We start from the raw sequence: 27,511 nt of genomic DNA on the forward strand, positions 1-27,511 counted from the left end.
CTATAAAGAAAATTAATGCACAGTTGACCAGAAAATGTGTTTGTCTGGGTTTCATGCCCCTGTATTTTCTAGATGCTCAGAATTCTCTAAGACACTCTTTCACCAGGCCTCTCTAGACTTTAAGATGGTTCAAATACTGATGGGATACAGGAACAGTTTCTATGTGGAAATGCTGATTCAAAAATCAGTGTATCCCAACTCGCTCCAAAATGGACAAAACCTTGAGAAGATTTGGTCTGGTTTTACATAATTACTTTAGATCTATATTAGCAATATTTCTTTTAAATGTTTTTAACTTGCTTATCACTGATTTCCTTTAGCTCCAGGCTTTTCTGAGGGCTCTTGAAGTATTATCTTTCACTTGTAAAAACAGGAGTCAAAAGCTGGATCACTCCTTTGTGGTTGCCCCTGGGCTGGGTAAGTGGCCCGTATGCCTCATGCCAGCCTTTGCAATGCACTGAAACTCTGTTATTTCTGACATATTTGAATGCTTAGGAGACGATGAGGTGCAAAGACACCCTTACAGTCTTGTACTTCTGCATTGGTGACAGTGGTGATGTGTAAAAGATCAGTAGTCACCTCCTGAAACAGGACAATTCTAAAAGAAAAGATACTGAGCCTTATGAGCACAATTCTGCATTCCTTTTTGAAGATGAGAACGGCAACTTTTTGTTTTTGCTTGCAGCTACATTAAATCTGACAACAATTTCCCACTATTGGAATATTAGCAAAAAGGAAATAATCCTTTGTGGGGACAGAATATTTAGGAGCTTTGGCAAGGCCTCAGACTGGATCATCAGCATGTTACATTTACACAATCAGATCTCTCTTGAGAAAAACTGAGTGACCCTGACATGAATAGTACAGACAATATTGATACCTTTTGCACCCTTTAGGGCTATATTGTCTTCACATCTGACACAATATACAATTTTCCAATGATGCTGTCACTGCTATTCCTTTACCCTTAATAATCTGTTACTGCTTCAGAATTAACAGAAGTAACTTCTGCTCAGTTTAGAAGAGGTCTTGCAATAGTTTAAAGACTTTTCCCAGTCTTTTTGCACCACATAAATTCCATCCAGATCCAAATACTACTTCCTTATTGACCCAATAGTCTTTTTGTCTGTAAAACAAGGCAACTGACACATCATTTGTTTTAAAGAAGAGCAGGTGTCTGGTTTTGACTAAAACTTTTAAAAGATGCTAAACAGACGAGTATTATGTAAACACACCTGTGACCTCAGGTAAAAAAAAAGCCTCAGAATATATCAAAGCAGCTCACAAGAAAATATAAAACCACTGATATCTATTTTGAAACTACAGATAGGTAAAAGTTAATCTTTTCTATACAGGCAATTTAACACATAAGTGAAAGAATGCACATGAAACTAAAATGTAAATTTAAACTCAGATTACCTTTGTGTAAAAAATGAAGTTTTAGGAAATTCAGCAGTGCTGCAGGTGGGAGTAAGATTTTTTGGCCAGTTGCAAAGAATCTATGTAGGATATAAGCTAGCTTCTGAAAGATGACTCACAGACTTAATGAGCAGTAACATTAAACCCCATTTTACATTTTGAATATTTTGAACAATAACAGATCTTGCAGTGAGACCTTCAAAGCATCTGTGTAATGAAAGAACGAACAGCTTCTTTAAAAAAGAGTCTTACGCGATTTGAGGTCTGTTATCTCTTTGATAGTCAATAAGACTTAACTGCTTCTGAAACTTTTACTCATTTCTTTTTAAGTGGAGACAATTTCCTGTAGCCAACATTTCAGTTTTCCTAAACAAGTCATTCCAAGAAGATTTCTAAATGAGTTGGAAACAAAGGATCTCAGAGAGAGGAAGAAGAATGGAAAGTAAGAAGGAAGAGTGTGCTCTGAAACTACCTTTTCACAGACTGAATCCTTTAGTGATTAAACTGTACTGAACTTTTCTCTAAACATCTGTGAAGCTTTTTTATTTGTGAAACTGAGAAAATTGCCAAAGTGCCAAACTTGAAAGTTTTTTCCATTGTCTTCAGTTTTCATTCCATAGGCTCTATGTGACCTAACATCTGTTTCCATACACTGAGTTGCCATGGAACTTTCTCAAGATGGAAAGCTCAAACAAGCTAAGACAGAAAACATGCATGTGGATCAGTGTTCTGGAAAAAATTGCTAGATACCTTTTGATTTAAACTGGATATATCAGAATTAAAATAAAACAGTAAAAAAAAATGTGCATGCTTGTTTGATGCTGAAATTAAAGTAGGGTAAATCGATATTTGTTGAATAAGAATATGGCACATGAAATTCTATTCTTCATCTGAACATCATCTAATTTATTTCAGAGGAAGTCCCTAGTCCAAAAAAGAACTCCTTTTTGCTATAGTAATTCAGTAATAAACGGCAGAATCTAGCACTAAAGGACAAACATTACAGAAAAAAACATCTCCTTTCTTTCATTGTCGCTAATTATATAATAAAAGTACTAACCACAGACAAAAGAAAAGACAGCTCATAGTACAGAGTAAAGAAAAATATTAATTCTGGGATGGTAAAAGATGTGTCCTAAAATGAAAAGTATATTTTTATATATTAAAAAAATCTTGAATTTTATTTAATAACAAAAAATTAAAAGGCTAGGGAATAAAGACGACAAGTCATTGAAATGTGTTCTTTATTTGCAGGATTTTATCTTAACTCATATTGTGATATCCATTCAAAAGCAAATGCAACTAAGTTTATCTTTTTTCTGTATAAGATTAACCTTTCCCCTAAACAGAGTTCACTAAGAACATTGTATAGATGCCTGGGAGAAAGCGCATTTACATCTACCAGAAAGAATCAGACCAAAGAGACTTCCTCCTTCACGCCTCGTGCTAATGGTGAGTAAAGTACGACCTAATACCACCTCCTAGGATTCTGCAAATCATTTCCAACCGAATGCAAATTATGGCTAAATCTGCCTCAATTCTGGTTTAATTACAGCCTCAGATTTTGGCCTTGCTTCAAACAAATGTTCAAAAGACCTGGGCTGAGTTCTGAGTGTACCACCTTGCAGAGCATAGGAGAGTACTCTAATATGTGTGTACAAAGGGTGAAGGATTTACTGTTTTGGATCTCACCCAAGCCAAATTTGGAAAGCATTACTGAAGTTTTCTTTGAACTCTGCACTTAAGGCAAACCTGGTGAAATTCCAGGTGAATTAAAGCCAGTGCAAAAACTTGTTTCTGTATCCTCTTGTGAACCCACATGATTCCAGCATTTTAAATCCATATAAAGTAGACCTATATAAAAGAGATTCACATGGCTCTAGAAGGACCGTAATCTGGCTCTATAAAGGCAAGGGCCTAACTTGGTCACATTTGAAAATGAAGAGTGTAACGGAAGACTGGATTAGAATGAATATTAGGATAATCTAAAATATACCAAGGTATACTTAAGGATAGAAAAGTTTGATCTCATATGGGATGTTTTCATTAGGCTGAACACTGAACTGTATTCAGACAATGTCTCGTCAATGAGAACAATGTGGAAATGTTTGTACTGCAGGTACACTAATATTAACCAGGACGCACTGTCAGCTCAGCTGGTCACTGAAGAGCCTCTCTAACATTCTCTGTCTGCTGAGCAATGTCCAATAACTATAACACTGTCCCTGTTTAGGGTGGATGTACTAAACATCTTGACATACATGTGTACATTGGAAGAAGAAGTCAACAAATGATTTGTAGAGGCATCTTTTTGAATGCTACTCCGTTTACAGGTAACATCACGCTGAATTTCAAACATTAAATCAAATGGGAAGTTGCTTGTTAGCTGTCAGCAGCACCAAGCTGTTTAGTTCCCTGTTTTTAAAGAGACATTATATAGGCTGCTATAATTTTTCCTCTACTTCAAATTTAGTGCAATTCTGACAATATTTCTCAAAGCTTCACAAGAACGCATGTTGGTGCTGGCTGCATTCTACTACACTAGTAAAATGTCCATGCTTTCTTGAGGGATGTGTCTTCTTCATTGCATTTAGGAAGCCAAGGTCCTTCCATCTCCTGAAAGACACGTAAACAACAAAAAAGGTTTCCCTGTTTGCTGTGGAAAACTGTTGTGGCACTGTGCCAAGACCATGTTTAGTAATTCACTAGAACACAAAAATGCAATGTGACTGATTTCATCAGACATAACAGTAAAATGATTGTTAATCTCCAGGTGCAAGACTGTTGCCATTTTCTTTTCTTGTTTCTCTGACAGGTTTTGGCTTTGATACAGAGTTGAAGAATTGAACAGGAGCCAATTGGCAATGATATGTAATGCAGCATAAACAATGCCATCTTTGAAGGATAAAAACTTCATCAGTTTTAAGGTTTTTCTGTTTGAACAGTGTCAGGATGCTATGGAGAATAAATAAGTAGCAAATAAAAAGATAAATTTATGCTGTTACCACAAATAGAACAGAAAATATTAAGATAGCCAAGGTTATCCAATTTTCCACAAACATTGTTTATGATGCAATAGTGTTCTAAAACTCTACATTTTGAACATGTAACAGCAATTTTTCAAATATGAAAAATTAATAGTTGTACTTACAGATGCACTATTTGAGTATGAAGTGACTCAAAGCATCTCAATGAAGTACTTTTATTACTCTGAAATTATTAAAATTGCCCTGGTTAAAAACAAAAAAAAGTAAAAAAAAAAAAAGTGTAAACCTGCTCAAAGAACTGAAATATTTGCACTTTTTACATTTGGATTCTATAACACTGCTACAGGTAAATAGTGGATCCACAAAATTCTTTACATGTGATTTGAAGCAACCAAAAATATCGATCCTTCTTTGATTTATACTGACCATAGATAAATTTTGTGGAGTTAGTAGCTGCATGGGACTAAAAAATCGGAAGATTTACAGAATTTGTTAAATGCATTTTCCAGTTGCATAAGGCAAACACTTAAAAAACCTTCTTTGTTACTGACTTTTTAATTTGATTGTTGGTATTTTAGAGATACTTTTCAAAAGCCAAGCCTGTACAAATTTGTGTCTCCCTGTTCTATACTCTCCAGTACAAGTCTCCTCTTTTACTTTTTACCCGAATGTTTCTGGGTGTCACCTTCTCTATACAAAACTTTACTGTTTAAAGATCATGTTGCAGTCTTTTTCTCTTCCTTTTGCTTTTCTGTCTTCTCTATCAGACATAATATCATCCTTTCAATCTTCATACTGCATTAAAATTGATCTGAGTGAAGTTTAATGAAGAAGAAGCAGAGTGCTGAGCTCTTTTTGGAGAAAGTTCCATTAGCACTTAAAACAGCTGTCATGGAGTACAGCATGCTGCTACGCAGAATATAAGAAAGACTGAAGTGTGAATATTTTTAAGCTCTATATTTCTAAGACTACAGCATTGCTGACTTTAGCAGATGTTGACTTATTAAATTTATTACGACTGATATTTCTTTAAGTGTCTAGATTTGATTTAAATTTAATGTTTGTAATAATAGTTGTATTTCCTAACATTAGGAAATATTTCATATCACACTCTGCCATTAATTGCTTTATTTTCAACATGTCTGATATCAAACAAATAGTACACAAATTCTAAATCCAGGGAGTGTACTTTGTTATGTTGCCCATAGGAGAATAATCTGGCCTAATGCTGTCATTTTCACTCACCACTTAAAAGTAGAATTTATTTGCAAATTTCTCTTGTGCCTGCAACTCTAATGTCTAATCTAATGAAATTACCACAATTAAATTTCCAATATTGGAAAGTGTGTTAATTCATGAATAAATATAAGCATAGGGTAGTATTACTGAAGCAAATGTAAAGCTTGGCTCTGTCATGGTTTAAGCCCAGGCCGTAAATCAGAACCACGAAGTCCACTTCCCCCCCAACCTTTATTCCCTCCGCGCCTGGAGGGACGGGAAGGAGAATCAAAAGAATGCAACTCCCACGGGTTGAGATAAGAACAGTTTAATAACTAAGGTATAACACAAATCACTACTGCTACCACCAACAGTAATAATGATAAAGGAAATAACAAGGAAGAGAATACAACCGCTCACCAACCGGTACCTTGCCCTCACCCCGCAGTGCTCCAGCCCTTCCGGGAACTCTCCGTTCTACATCCTGGGCATGACGTGCTGTGGTATGGAATACCTCTTTGGCTAGTTTGGGTCAGGTATCCTGTCCCTGCTTCTTCCCAGCTTCCCCTCCTCCCTGGCAGAGCATGAGACTCACAAAGTCCTTGATCAGTCTAAACATCGGTGTTATCAGCTTTGTTCCCAGGCCAAAAGTCAAAAACACAGTGCTGCAACAGCTACTAAGAAGGAGAAAAACTGACTGCTACTGCTGAACCCAGGACAGGCTCATACTTAGTAACATAGCTGGATCTGATCTCAGGATCCTATTAAGAAATTTTAAAAGCTGAATCTCAGAATAAAAGATATGTAAGTGTTCACCTGCACAGTGCATACAGCTAAGCATCAGGAAATGGCATCCTCAAGTGGTATGTTCAAAAGTGCCCCAGAGGAAGGCACAGATTCCCTAGGGTCATTAAATAGGAGCTGGCACTTCTTTCAGAAGTACATTTGAACATTCCAGCCTAACAGATGCCACATGAAAGTTCCTTAAGTAAATGGTTAGATAAGACCTATTATGAATACAAAAGTACTTGCCTAAGGCTACAGGAGACACATAACAACAAAAGACAGTGAGGGAGTGGCTGATATTAGTTTGTTGAATTAGTAAAAATATTTTTTTTAATATATTTATTATTATAATAAAACTAAAGATGAAGAAAAAAGAGACAAACAACACACTGGTGTGTCTGAAAGTGGTGGGGGGAGCTGTAATTGTTACTGGTACAAAGCAAGTCAAGATTTCCTTAAAAAAAAAAAAAAAAAAAAAGGAAGGAACAGTTTCCCTAAAGGGTAATAACTAAAACGCAGCAGATTGTTTCAAATGGCAGTGAATTTGACAAGAAACCTACATTTTTAACTTCTGATCTTGCAAATGCTTTTCTTTCATTTTGTTGGTGATGTTAGTAAATATTCATTATTTAAGGCAAGGAAAATGAACACAGGGTGTGAATGGTTTGACATTCAAAACCAGGGAAAATCATGTAGATGCTTAGCACTCTTATTAGCAGTACTACTCATTTAGTGAATGTCAATATATGCACAGAACTTCTCATACATGAGGCAACATATGCAAAGTATCAAATTAATTTTTGGAACTTTACTGATAATAGAAAATCCTATTACTTTAATTTTAATCTTCTCAGTAACTCAATGAGTTATTTTGATAACTTTTCTATTGAAAGAATGAAGAAGTATCTTGTTAATTATAAACCAGTATTTCTGAACTGATGCCTGTACTACTGAAGTATGTGTCCAAAGTATATTGTTTTTTCAGTAAAGTCTATTCCTTATCGTATCTCATGTCACCCAGCCTTGAAACTGAGACATAACAGTCACCAGCAGGACCATAGATTATAATTTCTCTTACAAGCCTGCAAATTTCAATTTGTTTGCAGATATTTTGGGAAATACATTGTTAGAGCACCAATTTTACTAGAGGTGTTGTGAACACTTCTAATCCTAAATGTACTCTCCTATGTACTTAAATCAGATTAGGTTTTTTCTGTATTGGGTTCTACTGAGTCCAACACAGATTGTTCCACCCAATAATACTGCCCTAACTTTTAATTCTGTTTATTATAAATCAAGAAGAAAGAAAATGTTAAATAAATAAAAAAAAAAGTATTATAAAAATGCCTGAAATTCCTAAAGCGCTATATCTTTATAAATGGCAGTCAGGAGACCATTCCCATCCCAGGTGGTTTATGATGAATACTGTTTCAAGAAGAGGGCTTTAGGATAAATTTTTGTCCTTGTTCAAGCCATTTAACTTCTTTCCCCCTCCTAAGATTGCACATTCTTTATGTTCTGTGTTTTATTTACATTGTGCTTGACCTTATAGAGACAACATAAATCTAAGCCTCTGCATTGTTCTGCTTAAATCAGCAGAACTACTTGCAGTTGCATAAAATAAAGCACATGAATTATTGTGGGATGAGAGTCTTGTTTGAAAAGACCTGTTTCCTACACAAGGAATGTAATCTTCATATATGAAGTTTAAGATATGCATGAAGTTGAAAACAGCATTATGGGCAAATTCTCAAAGCTATGGAAGCACCTTGCCCTCATTTGGAAGGTTAGATTAAATTTTAATGACCCTGCTTGTCAGTCTTCTAAGCTTTATTTTGAAGGCTAGATTACATGTGCTGAAATTCTACATTGGATCAGAGAATAAGAATTAATAAGCATTATACTCATGCTAAGAATGACAAAGTATCCTTTTGGTATTTCAGTACCAAGTTTTAATTACTTGATTTCAGGGATATGCTAGCTGTATATCTTAGCCAATTTTAAAAACAATGTTGTTAAGTACTGAAAACCAAATAAGCATGATTTGCAGTTTCTAAAAAAGGCCAATGAATACATTTTGTAAATACATACCCACATCTTGTTCAACAATTGCACAAAAATCTTAAAGAATACACCTTACCCTGAACTTCACATTGCAGTTATTTCTCTCATCCTTTTCTTTTTGTTTTATAAATTGCACTACTGTCATGATTGAGTCTATATGTATCTTAAAGGTCTTTAAAATGTTTTGACTATAACTAAGATATGTGATAATATTATATTACTATTCCAATGAACAAACAACAATCCGTTTCTTGTACTGTAATATATATCAAGATGCTTTGGGTGTATATATATACACATAGAAAAATACATATGCACACACACATTTATATAAAAACATATACTTTCCTTGATAGATGGTTGTTTATAGATATGATTATACAAACTACAGAAGATGCGTACATTTATGTTTGCTTTCAGGGAATATTGTAAGGGTATAAGTAAGAACAATGACGACAACAACAGCAATAAATTTAAAACATTAGTAAATTAAAGCCTCTGCTGACTTTCTTTCCTATTATATTTTTCAGCTTAAGACTTAAGTTGCACTACTCTGTCAGGCATTGTTGGTTGTGAGGGTTGGCCTCAGTAAGAAAATACCTGTGTAAACCCAGTCTCCAGACCCACACTCCATGAGATACTTCCATGCTGCTTCTGCCTGAAGCATCTTCCAGAGCACCAGAAACTGTACAGGCCTACATACTATTCCCAGGCAGGTTTTCTAGCACTTACCCCACACTACATTTTTGTTTTACACAGCATTCTCAACACATGATAACCTGTTTTTATCAATGACATACATGTAGACCTGTTTTTATCAATGTTGCTCTTGCTACAGAATTAGCATGTAATAGCTGAAAGGCTTCGGAAAGATCTGATACTGAACCAGAAACTCTGGCATGAGTTACTCATGGGGAGAGGCACAAGCAGTATCAAACAACGACTCTGTCCACTTTCCTGACTTTCCTGATCCTGTTTCAAGAGATGGCATTTTCTTGTTTATGTATTAAATGTGAAGGGTAAATAATCTTATTCCTAATTTAGAGAGGCCTTTTGAGCCAATTCACCACTAAAATTGAACCCACAAGTTTGATTTTCAAAAGTGTCTTTTTGAGCATGCCTGTAAGGACTATGTATTCAAATCTTCCCAATGCAGTTTCTCAGGGAAAGATTAAATGGCAGTAGCAATACTCATAAGTGCTAATTAACTTCTGGATCTTCCATTGCCACAACAGAATTGATGGATTAGAAGCATAATGTGAAGTCAAATTAATCTATTTTCCAAAGACTTTTTTTTTAAATTTTTCCCCCCAGGAATACAATTCTAGATGGGTATACAGTAATATATGTTAAGAGGTGTTAATGTTCTCCAATATCTTACATTAGCTGCATTAAGACAAATTACTGAATTTAATCTCGTTAAGAAGGCAGAACACAATTTCGTATTGTACTTTGGTGTAAGAAATAACATAAGCTTTAATTGTTCCAAGGAAGTGGCTTTCTATATATTCATATTTGTTACTTTTGCTCACTTCTTTTTGTATCTTATGTGCCTCTGAAATTGAGGCCACAGCTGGAAAAGATCTCACACTATGCTACACACCCATACATCCCCCTGCAGGACCTATTCTAAATAAGCCTGTGGGAAATACAGACAACTAACCACAATGGAACTACAGAAAGCTGACCTCCCTCTAAAAGCAAATAACTACTTTTGCCAAAATGGGTTTCATTAAAATTGGATGTCTACCATATCCTAGGCATGTGCTTACCTTGGCTGTAGCATATGTAGCCTTCCTTATACTTAGCATAGGAAATAGTAACTGAAGCAATTGCAGCTGCTGTAAAGGACACCGTAAATGTCTTCTGTAGTCTAACAGTAAATGCCTGGCATTTTATGTCAGGAATTATGTGATGATCCTTTTGGAAGAAGGGCAGATGAATGACCCGCCTTTAAACTAAAGTCAGTCTTTTCCTGCAATTAGTCAGGAAGAGCTAACCACAAAAAAACCCAGCTTTCCACAGAAGTCAGTTGAATTAAACGTTAGCTGTAGCTCCTCTTGTATTTCAGATATTTGATAATGCCATTAATTACATAAACTAGTTTTATATGCTAACAACCATAGAAAATAGTGCCTTTAATTTCTGTTTTCTCTGGGCAGTCTAGATATAAATTGTTGCTAAATATTAATATTTCTTCAAATAAATTGAAACTATGGTACATAACAGAACATATTTTTCGGTTTCTTATGAAATACTCTCAGACAATGGTATCACATCATTATTTTTCTCTATGCAGTTGAGTGGGAAAGAAAGTGCAAAATGTAAAATCAAGTATTATCTATAGTTACTGAAATAATTGTTAAAAAACAAAATATGAACTAAATAAATCAATACTGCAACTTGTCAAATCACTGCATTCTCAGAAGAATTAAAAAAACAAAGAACAGCTGTTATGTTTGAAGTTTGGTGGGAAAAGAGCACTTTGTGTATTTTCAATAGCTTATGTCTTTCCGAAGCCCTTTGGGTGATTTATGTTAAAGATAGACTGAAGTTAGGTAGGTTCAAGTTGCTGTATGAAAGCCTGCCAAGCAAAGCACAAAGAGTTCCATAACTCCTTAACGTGATGAATTTTTTCCCCTTTAAAGCACTGAAAAATAATATAGCAAAGCTACAAGCAGAGACAAACCAACCTGCTTACGTAAGTGCACACAACAAAAATGTCTTCTCTGTTTGCTCCTCTCAAATGTCTTCCAGTGCTCCAAGATTGCTACTTGCTGTATCAAATCTCAAGATGTATGAAAATGTACCCCAAATCCATTAGTATGTAAAGATGTTATCAGCATTGCTCTCATCAAATCTTTCTTGCACCCAGAGGAATGTATTTCTGTTACAAACTCACATTCGTAGAAGACTGTCCTGTGACATGATCGCTTGCTTCAGCACATTTCATAACGGTTTCCTGTGGAAGAAGAACTGGAGGTGGATACTCCGTTAAAACTGTTCTGCTGAAATGAAGTCCACCACATCATATTAGCCACATAGGCAAGAGGTCTTTCCATAATGTTAAGTGCACACTCATTTCTGTAGATAAATGCCTTCTTCCTCAATACCAAATCCACATCGTCACTGTTCATTTGCTGGCAGTTACACTGTGCATCAGCAGTGACCCTAGGAAGACGAGTACAAAGAAACCGCTGGGTTTGGAAAACTTCAGATTGAACTTGGCCTTCTCAGTCCCCTCCTACTGTCAGCGCACCTTATAGCTCCAGCAAGATAGCAGTGTCTGAATGCTCTTTAGAAGCAGGCAGAGGATCTTTTTGTGCCCTAACCTGACTGGAGTACTTGTGCAACCATCTAATCTGCTCTGCTTCTTGATTATCCTAATCATCACAAACAAAACCACAAAACCAGCTTGTTCATATGGGGTGTTGCTTCCTCAGCTCTTTTCAATGTTCCCTCAGTGGAAGGCCACTTGTCAATCAAAATTAAATTCCAAGCCATGTTCTCCCAGTGACTCAGAACTAACCTCTAGAGACTCAAGTAAGGTCAAACAAGATATATTCTTTACAGCTTAAATGAAAGTGTCTTTTCATGTCAAATAACTTTTTCTAATATTTATATGGCCTGTATCTCCATTCTCTTGTTGTTTTTTTAGAATTACCAGAAGTGCCTTAATCAATTATGTTTAAACATCATACAACAATATTAGATAAATAACAAAGAATTTTGTCCGTAGGTATCTTTTTAACATTTCAAATATTTCTTAACTGCTTTTACAGAATTTTTGCTCAACCAGGATCCAAGGAGACGATGAGATCACATCCAATCTGAATAAGCAAGTTCTGCAGTCTATATATGAAAGAAGTAAGGGCTAACTGACTTTTGGACAATGTAATCAATATCCTGTCCTGAAAATAAATATTGTCCTAGAATACGGTGCAACTGAGGGAGGCTTTTTTCCCTTATTATATAATATTTTTGTAAAGAACACATTATTAGGTTTTTATCCATGAGAATTTCTGATAATAGAGTACTGAGGTGACAATTTCTAAGTGTGGTACAGAAATAATGCTGGGCAGATGTTGCAAAATATAATTTATTAGTAGTCATTTACCTGTTTCTTATGTCTCCTTTGTTTTTTTTCTTTAATTTCCTAACAGTAAAGTTTATTGACAGAAAAGCTTCAAGAAGATAACTTTGATATTGAAGACTATTTACAGTTTAGAATGTTTTTTTTATGATGATATTAACATTAAAAAATAATTATGTGTTTGCAGGCCCTTCATTAATATTAACTCCTTTCTATGTTTTAGAAACTATTAGAGCAAAGGTATATAGTTGTCTTTTCCATGTCTGTGTACTGTCAGTAAATACAAACATTTGGTACCCAATTCTGCCTATTTGCAGTCCCTCATGTTCTTTTGTGTCATGCAAAGGAAACAAGAAAGGACATTATAAGTGTTTATCTCTGCTGCCATTTAACTCAATGAGTGTTTTCTATTACTGAAACCAGAGAAACAAATAAACCTAGATGATTAGTTATCTAATAAGATTTCAGAGATTAGATAAAAACCTTGATGAGCTACTTGTATATTGAAGTTAGTTAACATTGAGCAATGCATATTAAGGGTTATGTATTTCCCATTTTATTTCAAAGAAGTAAAGGGTAAATAAATTCAAAGTTTGAAATCACAAATGGCCAGGTACAGTATCAATCATCTTTCAGAAATGACATAACCCATGTCACTGAAGAATTATCTTCTTCACTGAGGGAAAATCTTAAAAGAAATAATCTTCCTCTGATCTTTGAGAAACTTAGAAACCTCCATTAATTCAACTTGGGGCATTTAAGCATAAAGGGAAAAAAATAGTTACAGCAAAATAAATAACGAAAGACACATATCCTACAGAGCAATTACACTAAATCTCTGAGTTTGGTCACACCAGGAGAATGAATGTGAGAAGAAACATTCTGTAAACTTTCAGTTTACATAAATTGGTTCGTACATTCCTCAGTAGGTGGTTATATATCTATTTGGCCCTTTTCTACTGACCTTAGAATGCCTTGAGTAATCTCTGTTTTATCGGTTTCATGAAACTGTATCAGAATGCTGCTCTCTAGAGACCAGCTGTCATTGTGCTTTCTACCAAGATCTACTTGGACAGGCAAGACAAAACAAACTAATGAATTACTAGAATTGTTTACCACAGTCTAAGCCCCTTCCCCTCTTACCTTGTTCCACAAGTCCAGATAAATAAACTGAAGAATAAGAGACGTTAAGATAAAATATAGGAACTCCCATCTAGATATTGCTTATTTTTGTTTCCTCCCAAAAGTAGAAACTAACCTCTTTCATGAATACATTATCTGCTCCATATTTAAAGTTATTAAGTCAATAAGTCTGTGGCTTTTCAGAACTGTTTGAAAACAATTTTGATGACATGACATCTGATATTTTGATGAAGGACCTTTCCCTTCAGAAAATCCATTTCTTGGGGTTTTACTGGAGGTAGCATTAAACTATAAATGATCAGAATAAGCAAGCAATTACTTTTAGTTTAGCATAAAAGCCTCCAGATGCTGCTGAGTAAATCTCTCTCCCATTGTATGAACAGCATTGAGTAGCCTCCACAGGTTTGTTAGTGGCAGCACTTCCAGACTTACAGCCCTCCACCCCTCCTCCTTCTCCTCACTCTTCTTCCACTTGTCCCATTTACCCTCTTCCCATTACTCCCTTAGTGTTGGTAATCACTGCAAAGAAAAGGACTGAAAAAGTACCTCCACTACAGGATTTGTCTCTTTGGGTGTTGGATGTCTGAAATAAATTCAAATTGCAAAATATTTTATGAAACTCATTCATTGTGAGAAAAATCCAGCTTAATAAAAATAAATAAATTCGAGCAGAATAAAGAGCATGTCAGATGCTTGAATCTCCAGCTAAGACCATTTTCTGAGATACTACATGGTCTTCTAAATGTGTTATGCTATGTTTGATCTTTTCTATACTGAGACATAAAGAACACTGGGTTTTCCAAACCTATTAGCAGCTTAACAGGTAATTAATTTGCTTTCATTCCAAAAAACTGTTCATTGCCCTTCTGCATTATTTGTTGCCCTGTCTTGTAATCCATAGGAAAACCTCGCAGCTTAAAGAAAGTTAGAGCATAAGATGACCATAAAACTGTTAATGAAAGATGGCTGTGGGGATTTAATCTTGAAGACTTTATTCAGTGTTTGTTAATTACCATTTTGGTACATTGATGCATATCTTAAAATAAATAGCTGTCTCATATATACACTTGATAAAGCAAAGACTTAGTTAAATATTTTCTTAGTATGGAACTTTGTTTAAATGAGTAACTATTTGTTTTGAAAGTTATTTGAAACAGGGGGTCACTGAGCATGGAAATACTACGGCAAATTACTTAATGATGCTGGCTACCTGCCATTAAATACTACAGTAAAAAGAACAGGAAGAGGACTGGATACTGTACAGCTAGACTTCCTAGAATATTGTTTCTAGAGAATGGTAAAAGAGGCTTTTCTATAAATTTTGAGTAATGGCAAGAGCAGCCTGGCTTCATACTTAACAGCTCAGAATTTCAAACTTTCACAACTGAAATAAGTTGGTTAGATTGTTTCAATTCAGATCCTTTCTTAACTAAATATTATTTTTAACAGTGAATTACTTCTCCTATTTTATATTTGTTTTAGTTTTCTGTTCCTAATGAAAATATCTAAAGGGAGTAAGGTATCTGTGGAATTCATTTCTGGAATACAGTTTATTATTACTTGGATCTTCATAGAAGAAAGAACATGGTTAATTGATCAGTATCTTTAGCTCTCAACTGTGACTACAATTTCACCCTTATTACAAAAACAAACCCCCCAAAGCTCCCTGCCCACTACCATATCTTCCTGAGCAATTCTTCATTGTCACATATGCATCTACTTCCAATTCTGGTAAACATCTGTCTCTCACTGATTATATTTGCCAATCAATTTATGTTTTCACCCATGCTGCCTTTTATGGTAATCCTGTGGAAGACATTAGAGATTTTCATTATCTTGACATTTTTAGGTTGTTGACATTCTTTCTTTTTGTTTTGCTCTGTATCCAAGTAGGACTTATATAATCGAAGTTATGTTTATCATAGGAAAGAGTGAATGAAGCGATCTTTAGATTTCATGTTAGATCTCATTTCTCATCCTGTGCTAGTAGAAATAAGAATGATCCCAATGACACAGAAAAACACGTCTATGTGGTCATGTCAAGCCAACACAGTCAAAGAATCTCTGTGAGTAGGCTCTTGGATTTCACAGCAGAAGGTGAGATGCTCTGTGGACTCTGTCCACAATCTGGGCTCCAAGCAAGGAAGCCCTCATGACTTTTGAGCTTAGTTCTTTCCATTGCATCTAAAACAATACGGGGAAGTTATGCATGAATACTGCATATGAGTAGTAGAAACTTAATGTTAAATTCTACAGAACAAATAATCTGTGTTCAAGATAATGGAAGTTAAGGGTTTCTTTTGCAGAAATTATTGGAATTTTCTCTTGTTCCTCATCTGAAAGAAGGAATGCATTGGTCCTAAGTGAATCACAACTTTATGTTTGAATGCATTCTAATATGACAAAGCAACAACAAAAATACAGATCTGAGTTTTAGAACATTTAATTCCATGTCTCTAAGAAGAATGCCTTCCTAAACTGCAATATTTCAATGAGAATTTAAAGATTTTTAAATTCTGTTGGGGAGTTTCTACATTTGTAGAAACGTTACATGAAGCTAAAAGGTCAACAATCTTTCTCCTAAATTTACATGGCCATATTCCTCCCTATTTCAAGCTTGTTTTACTGCGCTTTTACATTCAAGTAGCTTTTATCCTAATATTTTGGGAACACTTGAATGTTTTTTAATTTTTTTCTTGTTTTCTGTTTTCATTTTAATAAGCTTGCTTTGATTGAAAATATTTGGAATGTCCTCTTTCATGGTGACTCTGCTTTTGTTTGGATTATGAACTTCTGCAAAATGTAACTCATAAGAGATCCATTTTCTAAAAGTAAAAAGAGATTGATGAATTGTAGTGATAATTTTTTTATAACGCAAAATGCATTCCAAACATTTTTCCCATGACAAAAATATTCTATTGCATAAATAGGCTATGTATACACAGTATATATATATATATACATATAAACAGAATAATCTTGAATAGATCTTTGAGGATGTAAGTTTATCCCATAACCTGATTTCTCTACATTCAAAAGTTCTATTACAACAGGAGACTTCAGTGATACTAAGAGTTACAGTTAACAACTGAAAATGGGGACACTACAGGCATCAGGCATGTTATTTATGATAAGAAGATATAAGAAATTCTAAAATAGGTCAATCATTAAGACTCACTGAGCTCTTTCCTATACTATTACTATGGACAAAATATGTTGTGTTCTGCTATTGCTAAATAATTATTGTGGAAGGAAGACATGGGATAGGATCTAATCTAATCTTATCTAATATTTTTAATTTAATCTTCTTTTTCACCAATATTCTTCTTTAGTCTTTGATGTTCTACTTATTTTGAAACATAACATCTTGGTTTTATTAAATTTGGAAAGAGCCTGTGACAACTGAAAGCATGCCTTCAGATTGTAAAAATGGTTGCCAAGCCTCAACACTTTCTAACTTCTCCATCCAGCTAGACAAGCCTTTTAAAACATTTCTCCTGATTAAGTGCAAAATGAAGATAGATCAACACAGTAGGAGCAAGGTATACTCTCTCTTTGGCTTAAACTCTGTAACCTCTTACCACTGAATAGAAGGTCAACTGCATTAGATATGTACTTCTGATTTTAATAGAGACTGGTGCCTGCTTGAGACTTTGAATGAAGTCATCTGTTTTCTGTTGAACTACAGATTAAGAATTTAATGTATTAACTTATTTTATAAAAGTATGACTATTGAACCTTGTATTTTCATGATCTTCAGACACTTATTTAACTATAGGTACCGTATACGAATTAGTTCTTACAAGTTCTTTTTGTTTTTCAGTAATACGAAATCACAGCTACAGTGTGAACACAAAACTAAAACCAGATTTTTTTAAGCCTTCCTTGTTAGAAAGCAATGTTAGTACAGAATAACATGGGGGGGGGGGAAGTAATTAAAAATTATAATGCAGCAATTGAAATAATTATTTCAGGCAATATTTCTCTTTGAAAAGTGAGAGACTAGTAATTTTAATACCTTTCTCATAATTAACTTCACAGTTCCTGATTTTTCTAAAAATGTGAAAACTTCCAAAGCACATGACAAATTACTCCCTGTAATTTTAGTAACACCATTAATTCTGGTAGTGAATTGAAATTTGTGGGTCTGAACTGCTCACACTAAAGACAGCATCACGACCTGTATCTGCTCCTTAGCAAGCTAGAATTATAAAACAGTTTCATCCTTTTTCTTTGTCGTAATATCTACATATCAGGATGGATTTCTAAAGTATACTTCATTTATGTGCTTGACAAAAGACATGTCAATGTGAGTATAGCTTGTAAGTATCATAAATATGTGGTTATGGTTGTCTTTTTAAATGTAAGGATTTTTTTACACACATAGGAGACAAATACAACTGCTATGACAAAAAAAAAGACTGTAGACTGTCCTCATTAAGAATTTTAATCCTGGGCTTTTTTTTTTTCTTTTTTAATATTTAATTTGATCCATTTATGGGTTAAAGTATAATTTTATGTATGGCTTTCAAGACACAGAAATAAACTTTTTCCGTTCAAAATAAATAGAAATCCTTTCTTGAAAAATGTGGTCACTCTATATTTTCCATGTCGCAATAATCACTGACTTTTTATCCACATTTTTAATGTTTAAGGATGATTAAAGGCTCTTTTGATAAAGAAAAAAAGTTCTCTCAACTTACTTCCTTGAATTACTACATAATTTATCTTAATACTGCTACTATTTTGCCCAGTCGGACAAATGTTACTCCCCTGTATAAGGTCATCCATTGTTAGGATCCCCATTCAGAGAGACGGTAAGCTTTCATGCACAGTGGAAGTCTTTGCTATCATTCGCTTTCTAGCACCGTACTTGCAAATACTTTAGACAGTGAGAAGGAAAACTCAGAGTTGAGGGTTATATATTCAGGGAATTAAAAAAAAAAAAAAAAAAAACCACCTCAAAACAAAACACAAACTAGAGCTAGTACCAGAAAACCATATACCGAGGAAAGCCAATTCTCACCATCTTTAACTATTAGGTACAAGGCAATCAACAGCAGTATGTAGGATCAGACCATTATTTTTCCAGCTCTGGCTAATCACAAAATATTAGAAACTAAAATGATGGCAGATCTTATTCTAGGAAAAATGAGTTGAGGCTTTTTTTTTTTTTTTTTTTTTAATGAGTCTAATATTACATTATCACCTTCTCTCTTCCATTTGATGCTCTTGTTGCTGTCCTCCTCATGTAAAAACTCGTATTTCCAATCATTAAAACAACTACAGCAGTAGTTCTCCAAACACCATATTGTGACACAAAGATATCACAGTAAATGCAGAGCTTCTCCAATGGGGTGTTGCTGGTGGTAATGCCAGGCATGGGACAGTGCTGCAAGAAAGTGCAGGCTGAAGTGCAGTATGAAAAAGCAATTGAAAAACTGAGGAAGTTCTCTTACTGGTCCTGCCTTTAAGCTTGCCATGGCCATCTCTTTCCAGCTGTATTCCCTGCTCTGCCCCAGCCACCCTACAGCAACTAAGTTCCCAGTATCTCAGTATGTTGTAATAGCCTCTCTGACTTCTCTGTGTGTGTACATATATATGCAAAACACTGAAAAAGGTGTGTTGAAGATCAGAGGATGAGAAATGAAGCAGAATGACATGTGGAAAAGCATATGGAGAACCAACGACATATGCTGGGATAGATCTGACTGAAAATATCACAGATCCTTATTTGATATAACTGACTGGTAACACAGGTATTTCAAGGTACTGTACCATGTCACATTGCAATATTTTTGCTATACTGTACCTTTAATATAGCAGATTGTTTACACATTTCAAAATTTTGTTTTCATAGTTCTGGCTAACAATGATACAGTAAAGTAGTAGGAACCTATAAGAAGTTGAGAATAGGCAGGAAATAAAGTATTTTGCCACAGGAGTGCTGTATATTAGTATTACTTATTTTCCTTTTCCTATATGTGCAGTCAGCTCTAGTGGCTCAAGTCTATGTTTTGACTTCTAATGTCAAGTTTAGCTTGGCTCTGCAACCAAAGCTTTTGGTTTACCAGAAGCTAATGGTAGCCCTTCCATTAAAGTTGCCCTTATAAAGGCATTTGAATGAAAAGCTTAGAATGTTTCACATAATTTTCTGATATTTCTTTTGGTTGTAAAATGGAGACCATTAATACTAATGCTCAATTAAAAATAGACCTAGAATCCTAACTGTATATAAAATCATAGAATGGTTAGGGAAAGGACCCTAATAATCTAGTTCCAACTCCCTTGCCATGGGAAGAAACGTTACACCCTAGACCATGTTGCCCAAGGCTCTGTCCAACCTGGCCTTGAACACCGCCAGGGATGGAGAATTTACTACTTCTTCAGCCAACCCATTCCAGTGACTCACCACACTCACAGTAAAGAACTTCTTCCTTATATCTAACCTGAACTTCCCCTGTTTTGAGTTTGAACCCATTCCCCCTTGTCCTGTCGCTACAGTCTCCGATGAAGAGTCTCTCTCTGGTATCCTTATAGTTCCCCTTTGGATGTAACACATAAAACAAGAACGTAAAATACCTGGCATGATCCAGACTTAGCTGCCTTTCCTTGCGCCTCTTCTATGAAGATGAAATCATAAACCTCTGGATGAGACATCCATAGAAATCTACTTACTCAGAAAAAAGTGAGGTTGCCTGAGCAGTGAAATATTAGAAGGTGACCTAAAAAGCAATTTTGCAGAAAACATTTTTTTGCTTGCACTTTAGAGCAAGCTCTAAGTATCAGTCTGGCTCACTACTGTCTAGATTTTTATACTTATGCATGACCTGTAACTGCACTATAAAATAAGAAATAAAAATGAACCATACAGACATTCCGTGCAAACTCCACACACGATAAAGAAAATCTAAAATTGAACTCACAGGTTTCCTATTCTTCAAAAATGTTGGTGAAAGAGATATATAGATATTTCTGTGCTGTTGAATTAGCAAGCTGAGGAATTCTTTCAAGAATATACAAGTATTTGGAGACAAATAATTAAGAAATAATTACATTGATGGTAGCTGATCCAAACCACATTTAATTGCTTTCCTTAACAAAACCCCAATGTGATGCAATAATTTTTTCATACAGTGGCAGATTCTCAGTTCTTATCATTTACGAAAGAGTTTCTTATCCAGTAGTATTATTTTATCTAATACAATGCTTACATGAAGTTGTGTCTGTTTACATTACTGAATTATCATGTAAACATCAATCAAATCAAGGCATAAATATTTGCTGCTGTTTTACTAAAAATACCCCCAACTTTTATCAAGTTATTCTTGCCTATAACTGCAAAGCACTGTGAGACAGTCTTGCAAACAATGAGATAGGAAGACACAGAATGAAGGAGAGGAAATAGAACTACCTATTTTAAATTTTTTTCCCTTTTTTCTCTTTCTTCTAGTTATTAAATTGTCTTTATCTCAACTAACAAGATTTCTCACATTTGTTAATTCTATTCTCTCCTATGTCCTGTTGGGGTAGTAGATGAGTGACTAAGTGCATGGGTGGGTAGGTGCTTTATTCCTGGATAGGGTCAACCCACCAAAATACAAAACACATGCAACTATTGTAGCCAATGGAAAAGGTCCACGTAGAAACCTTAGTGTAAGTACTTGAAGCAACATAACTGTATTGTGCAAGTACAGTACTGATTGTGGCTTTAAAGCAATATTATCACATGCAATATTATCTACACTTTTAAGCTACCTAGAAACTTCTTTAATTCCTATCCAAAGGGGAAGAACTCAAGCAAGATTTCTTTGCATGACCCTAGTCAAGTAAATAATCATTTTAACATCTGATTATTACAGAAGGAAAGGCACATAAATGTGCGAAGAATGTACTTTAAAAATCTCACTATTGGCATTAAGGAGCAAATATGGATTTTACAAAATGGTCCTGAAAACAGGAAAAATATTTTTTTATTACTTTCTGGGATTGCAGATAGTCCATCTAACTTCCTCATATGTGAAGCAATCTGATGAGAGTATAAAATTGGAAACAGAAATTATCAGTTTCTGAAACATAGGAAATTTCAGATTTTAAAAATGTTTTCTAAATCATCTTTTAAGAGTAACTTTTGGTCATCATTCTCCTTCTGGTTCAGAAATTCACAGTGAAGGTTTCTTTCACAGACATAGTGACAATGAGACCATTCCCTGTACACACCTAAAATAATTGATACAGAGAACTTACGAAAGCTAACATAGAGAGATCATATTGCATATTTAGGCTTAAAAATAACAGTCTTTATAAACAAAGTTCTATCTCGCTGAAAGACCGTGCTTGCCTTCTGCTTTTGGTCTGACTCCAGAGCTCAATTACCTCCTCTCTGTCTTACAATGCTAAGATGTCCCACAATGAAAGAAGTGGATAAATTATCAGTAAGATTGAAAAAGGGATGTACTACAGTTATACTGTAAACAAGAAATGATGAGAAATGTGGGGGATAAGCAGAAGTTACTGGAAAAACAAATTAATTGTTGGGTAATCGGAGAGGAGAGAATGCCAATTTACTAAACTCAGTACTCAGCAGATCTAGAGGAGGAAAATTTGCATCAAAGGACAATCATCTCACTTGTTCTTCTAATCTACGGACAGTGACCAACAATGACCATCACACATACTAATCATAGACTCATAGAATCACAGAATAGTTAGGGCTGGAAAGGACCTTAAGATCATCTAGCTCCAACCTCCCTGTTATGGACAGGGACACCTCACACTAAACCATGCCACTCAAGGCTCTGTCCAACCTGGCCTTGAACACCGCCAAGGATGGAGCATTCACAGCTTCCTTGGGCAACCTATTCCAGTGTCTCAACACCCACACAGTAAAGAGCTTCCTCCTTATATCCAATTTAAACTTCCCTTGTTTAAGTTTCAACCTGTTACCCCTTTCTCGTGGTTTAAGCCCAGGCCGTAAATTAGAACCACGTAGTCTACTTCCCCCCCCCACTGCTTCCCTCCGCATTCAAGAGAATGCAACTCCCACGGGTTGAGATAAGAACAGTTTAATAACTAAGGTATAACACAAATCACTACTGCTACCACCAATAATAATAATGATGAAGGAAATAACAAGCGAAGAGAATACAACCGCTCACCGACCGATACCTCACCCCCACCTCCCAGTGTTCCAGCCCTTCCGGGCGACTCTCTGTTCTACATCCTGGGCATGATGTGCTGTGGTATGGAATACCTCTTTGGCTCGTTTGGGTCAGGTGTCCTGTCCCTGCTTCTTCCCGGCTTCCCCTCCTCCCTGGCAGAGCATGAGACTCACAAAGTCCTTGGTCAGAGTAAACATTACTGAGCAGCAACTGAAAACATCGGCTTCATCAGTATTATTCCCAGGCCGAAAGTCAAAACCACAGCGCTGTACCAGCTACTAAGGAGAAGAAAAACTGACTGCTGCTGCTGAACCCATTACCCCTTGTCCTGTCACTACAGTCCCTGATGAAGAGTCCCTCCCAAGCATCCTTGTAGGCCCCCTCCAGATACTGGAAGGCTGCTATGAGGTCTCCATGCAGCCTTCTCTAGGCTCAACAGCACCAACTTTCTCAGCCTGTCTCCATACGGGAGGTGCCCCAGTCCCCTGATCATCCTCATGGCCCTCCTCTGGACTTGTTCCAACAGTTCCATGTCCCTTTTATGTTGAGGACACCAGAACTGTACACAATACTCCAAGTGAGGTCTCACGAGAGCAGAGTAGAGGGGCAGGATCACCTCCTTCGACCTGCTGGTCACGCTCCTCTTGATGCAGCCCAGGATACGGTTGGCTTTCTGGCCTGCAAGCACACACTGCTGGCTCATTTTCAGTTTCTCATCTCATCTAATAGCAGACTTGCATAATTTAAGAAATACAACTGACCCAATACTGTCTGCATTGTATCTCCAGAAGATGGAATACCGTGGGAATTCTGTAGATGGGAAACTGCCATAGAGAATCCAGAATTATTAAGAAAATATTGAAAAAAATTACACAATCTCCTGTGTACAAAATAAAAACCCTGAACTAAAGTCTACTGAAAGCAACATTAATCTTACAATTAACTTCAGTAGGATTTTCGTGGATCTTATTTGTGATCATTAAGAATAAAACCCAGGAGTCTCATGATTCATCCCTAATTACCAAAATATTCATTTAATGAAATCCTGAGTCAAGTGAAGTTGATGAAGCTCTGCCACTGACTTATAAGAAGCCAGGATCCCTGCCAGGATGACACAATGCAGTATTAACTGAGAAAGATTATGCTCTTACCTTAGGTCAGGTAGCACATGACATTTTATTATCACACAAGCTGAAATTACGACTGAGGAATAAGCAAACTTATTGTTTTAAAAATCTAGTTATTCCTCTTTTCTTAGTTTTAGAATAATAATCCTATATTCAAGCTTTGATAAATTGAGCTTGACTATCATACCATGCTACAGTTTGTTGTATAAGAAATGTAAGGCATTACTAGCATAGCTACATTGTCATTAGAAGTCTTTTTCCAATTAAAAACACTGACTGGAAAAGCCATTCATATGAGAAACTTGTTTTCCTCTTTCTTAATCATCCAAAAAACCAATTAGTAGTCTGTGTTTGGACACTACCAAAAACCTTTGAATGCATTTTGAAGACACTAATATTCTTATAGTCAAACGAATGAGCTGTATGGTTAAATTAGAAAATAAGGCTTCCTATTTGTACAGGAGGCGCATGTGCGGACACATCATCTTTGCCAGATTAGCAAAAATAAAACGTGAGACAACTCTGCTTCAGAAATTTCAGGCAAAAAAGAAGTCTTTAATTTCGCAAATATCCCCTCAGGAAAAACTGCATTGCTCAAAACATTTCTGATGAAAATGAAGTAAGGCACAGAGTGTAGAAAAATTAGATATTCCCTCACATCTGGTAAAGAGAAAGTTGCAAAATTGTTGTAAATTTAACAAAACAACTTCTCAGTCCTTGTCCAGCTTCTTTATTGTTCTGAAAATCATACTAAACCGTCAGAAAACCATCTTACATACTTAACAGGGATATAAAGCAGGCATAACATACCTTTTCTTGATTACTTAACAACACAACTTCCACATCAGAGAAAATCATCCAGATAAAATGTCAACATGCCAGTGGGTGAAAACAGCCGTTCAGCTCTGATGAGAGACATGACAACCCAAAGACAGCTGAAAAACACTGTAATTTTGGCCAATAGGAATGTAATATTAACATGTATTTGTTTAATTCTGATTTTTTCATACTGCTAAGCTTGCAGTACTTCAGAGGTATTTGTAGTGGATGGCACTTCAGAAGCACAAATACTCTGCTACATCAAGAGAGTATTAATACACATTAGCTGGAGTTTTCATTTGTCAGCTGGTCTGCAATCAGTGTAATTCCTACACTTACTTACATCCATGACAAATACAAGGGAATTACAATTAACACAACCTCCTTTTTTTGCAGGCTAACTAACCTCAAATGTGATAGTATTTTTTTTTTTTTTGTGAAGCAAAATAATTTTGTAAGGATATATGCTGTGAATCATATGTGTGCAAAATCTTAATTTATATATGTTTTTGAGTTCTATTGGTAAATCTGATTTGCAATATTAGCCAAAGAAAATTTTATTATGTGGTGAAATATACCTTTGAAAAAGGGAGCAAATTCAGTGGAACACTGGATGCTTTCTCCACTTCCTGAAGCTTGGAGGAAAACTCTGGCTATGTTGAAGTCAGGGGAAATTTTTCCTTTTGCTTAAGTGTTGCAAAGAAATTATTTTCTGCATAAGAATCACTGACGTTTTTTTCAGCTGTGTAGCTACAACTCCTTGATGCATGTATACCTTTGTAAATAGGTTTACAGAACATGAATTCTTCTATACTTCTATTCCTTTATTATAGTTATGCAGTGATAATATCACATTGCTATGTGTATTGTTTTTGTGTGAAAGTGCAAACCATGTCCGTGTCCAGACTCAAAAATAAATGCCAAGTTCTTTGCAGCTGACTGTCTCTCACAAAGCACCTTAAATGCTACCAAAAAGTGGAATATAATGTAGCTGGCTCACTAGTAAAGTACCAAATACTTTAAACTGTTGGGTTTTTTTTTAACTTGCTGATGCTGTTATTACAACTAACTTTCAAAAAAGGGCATATGGTTTTGGTCATATCTACTATGAAAAATCAAGAATAATAGCTTAGTATTAATATTTCACAATAAGTACAATTTGTTTCACTTAGCAGTGAGGACCTTGACCTTTAAAGGGCTAGCCAGGTTGTCATTATCTTTATTGTGTATTTCTTATTAAAAATATGATCTAAAATGACCTGATTAGGACCTAATTAGGGGAGCATAGTTGCATTTCAAACTGAACAGCATATTTTTCTGCCAAGATGGAAAAATAGCTTTGAAAACTGACTAAAATTTATTATAAAGATGAATCTGTGTGACAAGATGGTTAAAAGTACTAACTGTTGTTTTTGGAACCAAGCTCATTTCTGTACTGTGCACTACAGTTAACTAAGCGAGAAACTACTGTTTATTTCCTTATAGCTTTCAGAAAATCATAATTTTCACTTTCAGAGCAAGCACAGGCCAATAAAAAAGTAAGACTTACAATTATTCTCTTCCTCTTTGCATCTCAAGTACAAGAAAGTACTAAGTTTAATTACACCTATACAAGGACTTATGTACGGTGCTATAATACTTTAACACTGGCACATATCACCAAGTAACACACAGGAATCTATTGTGAAGGTTATCTTCACAGTGCTTATTTTTGCAAGATTCCTTCAATTTCAGATGGGAAATTCTATGCTGAACTTCTGCTTTGGGTTTTTTTCATCATGTAAGTGGTATCAGCAATACTTTATATTCAGCAAGTACTAAAGTATGCTGGTTAGTACTCACATGTCATCCGACCTGCATGAGAAGAAGTCATCCTGAGCACTTCACATCTATTGCTGTTGTTAGCTTATCCTCTATTTGTGGCCTTGCCACACAGTCAAAAAATCCATGAATTCCACACTTAAGGAATTTCTTACCCAATTTCACTGAGTTTGCCCATAGCCAAAAAACCTGTTTTCATATATGATTTTACTTAAAGGAAACAATTAAACACTGCATTCTCTCCATCTCTTTCATGCTTCCTCCCACATCAATAATAAGAAATGTAAACCCAGTCAGACTGCAAAGGATGGAATCCTATCAACAAACAGATGTGAGACAACGGCAAAAAAAGGAAGGAGTGATACTGTGATAAGCTAGAGACAAGCTGTCACATGCATAGAATTTTGTCAGAAAATAAGTTTAAAACACTAAGATTTTAAAAGAAACCAATTTACTTTGCTTTCTTAGGCATCATGAACTTAATCAACTGGATATTAATAACTGTCAGTTGGAAACAAACACATCACTAGAAACTGAGTAGAAGCAAGGTGGGAAGAAAAGACTGAAGAGCTATTTACAAGTTAAAAGGAATCCCCTGTGTCTTGTAAGTAGAATGTGCCCAGGCAGCTTGCAAACTTCAAACTGTTTATCCAATGTGTAGCTCGGATTAATTAATTACTTTGCTATATCAATCAGTAGATCAGGGTGTTCTCTGACTGATATGGTCTGGAATTTTACTTACTGTTACTGGCAATTGTAATTGTTGATGTAACAGATATTGAGCCCTGAGTGTCTAGACAGAACAGGCAGGTGCTTTCCGTTACTTTTAGGTCAATGAAGCAGTCACATTGGAACACAGTCTCACTTGGGTGC

This window comes from Psittacula echo (assembly GCF_963264785.1).
Source record: "Psittacula echo genome assembly, chromosome: 3".
NCBI classification, from domain to species: Eukaryota; Metazoa; Chordata; class Aves; order Psittaciformes; family Psittacidae; genus Psittacula; species Psittacula echo.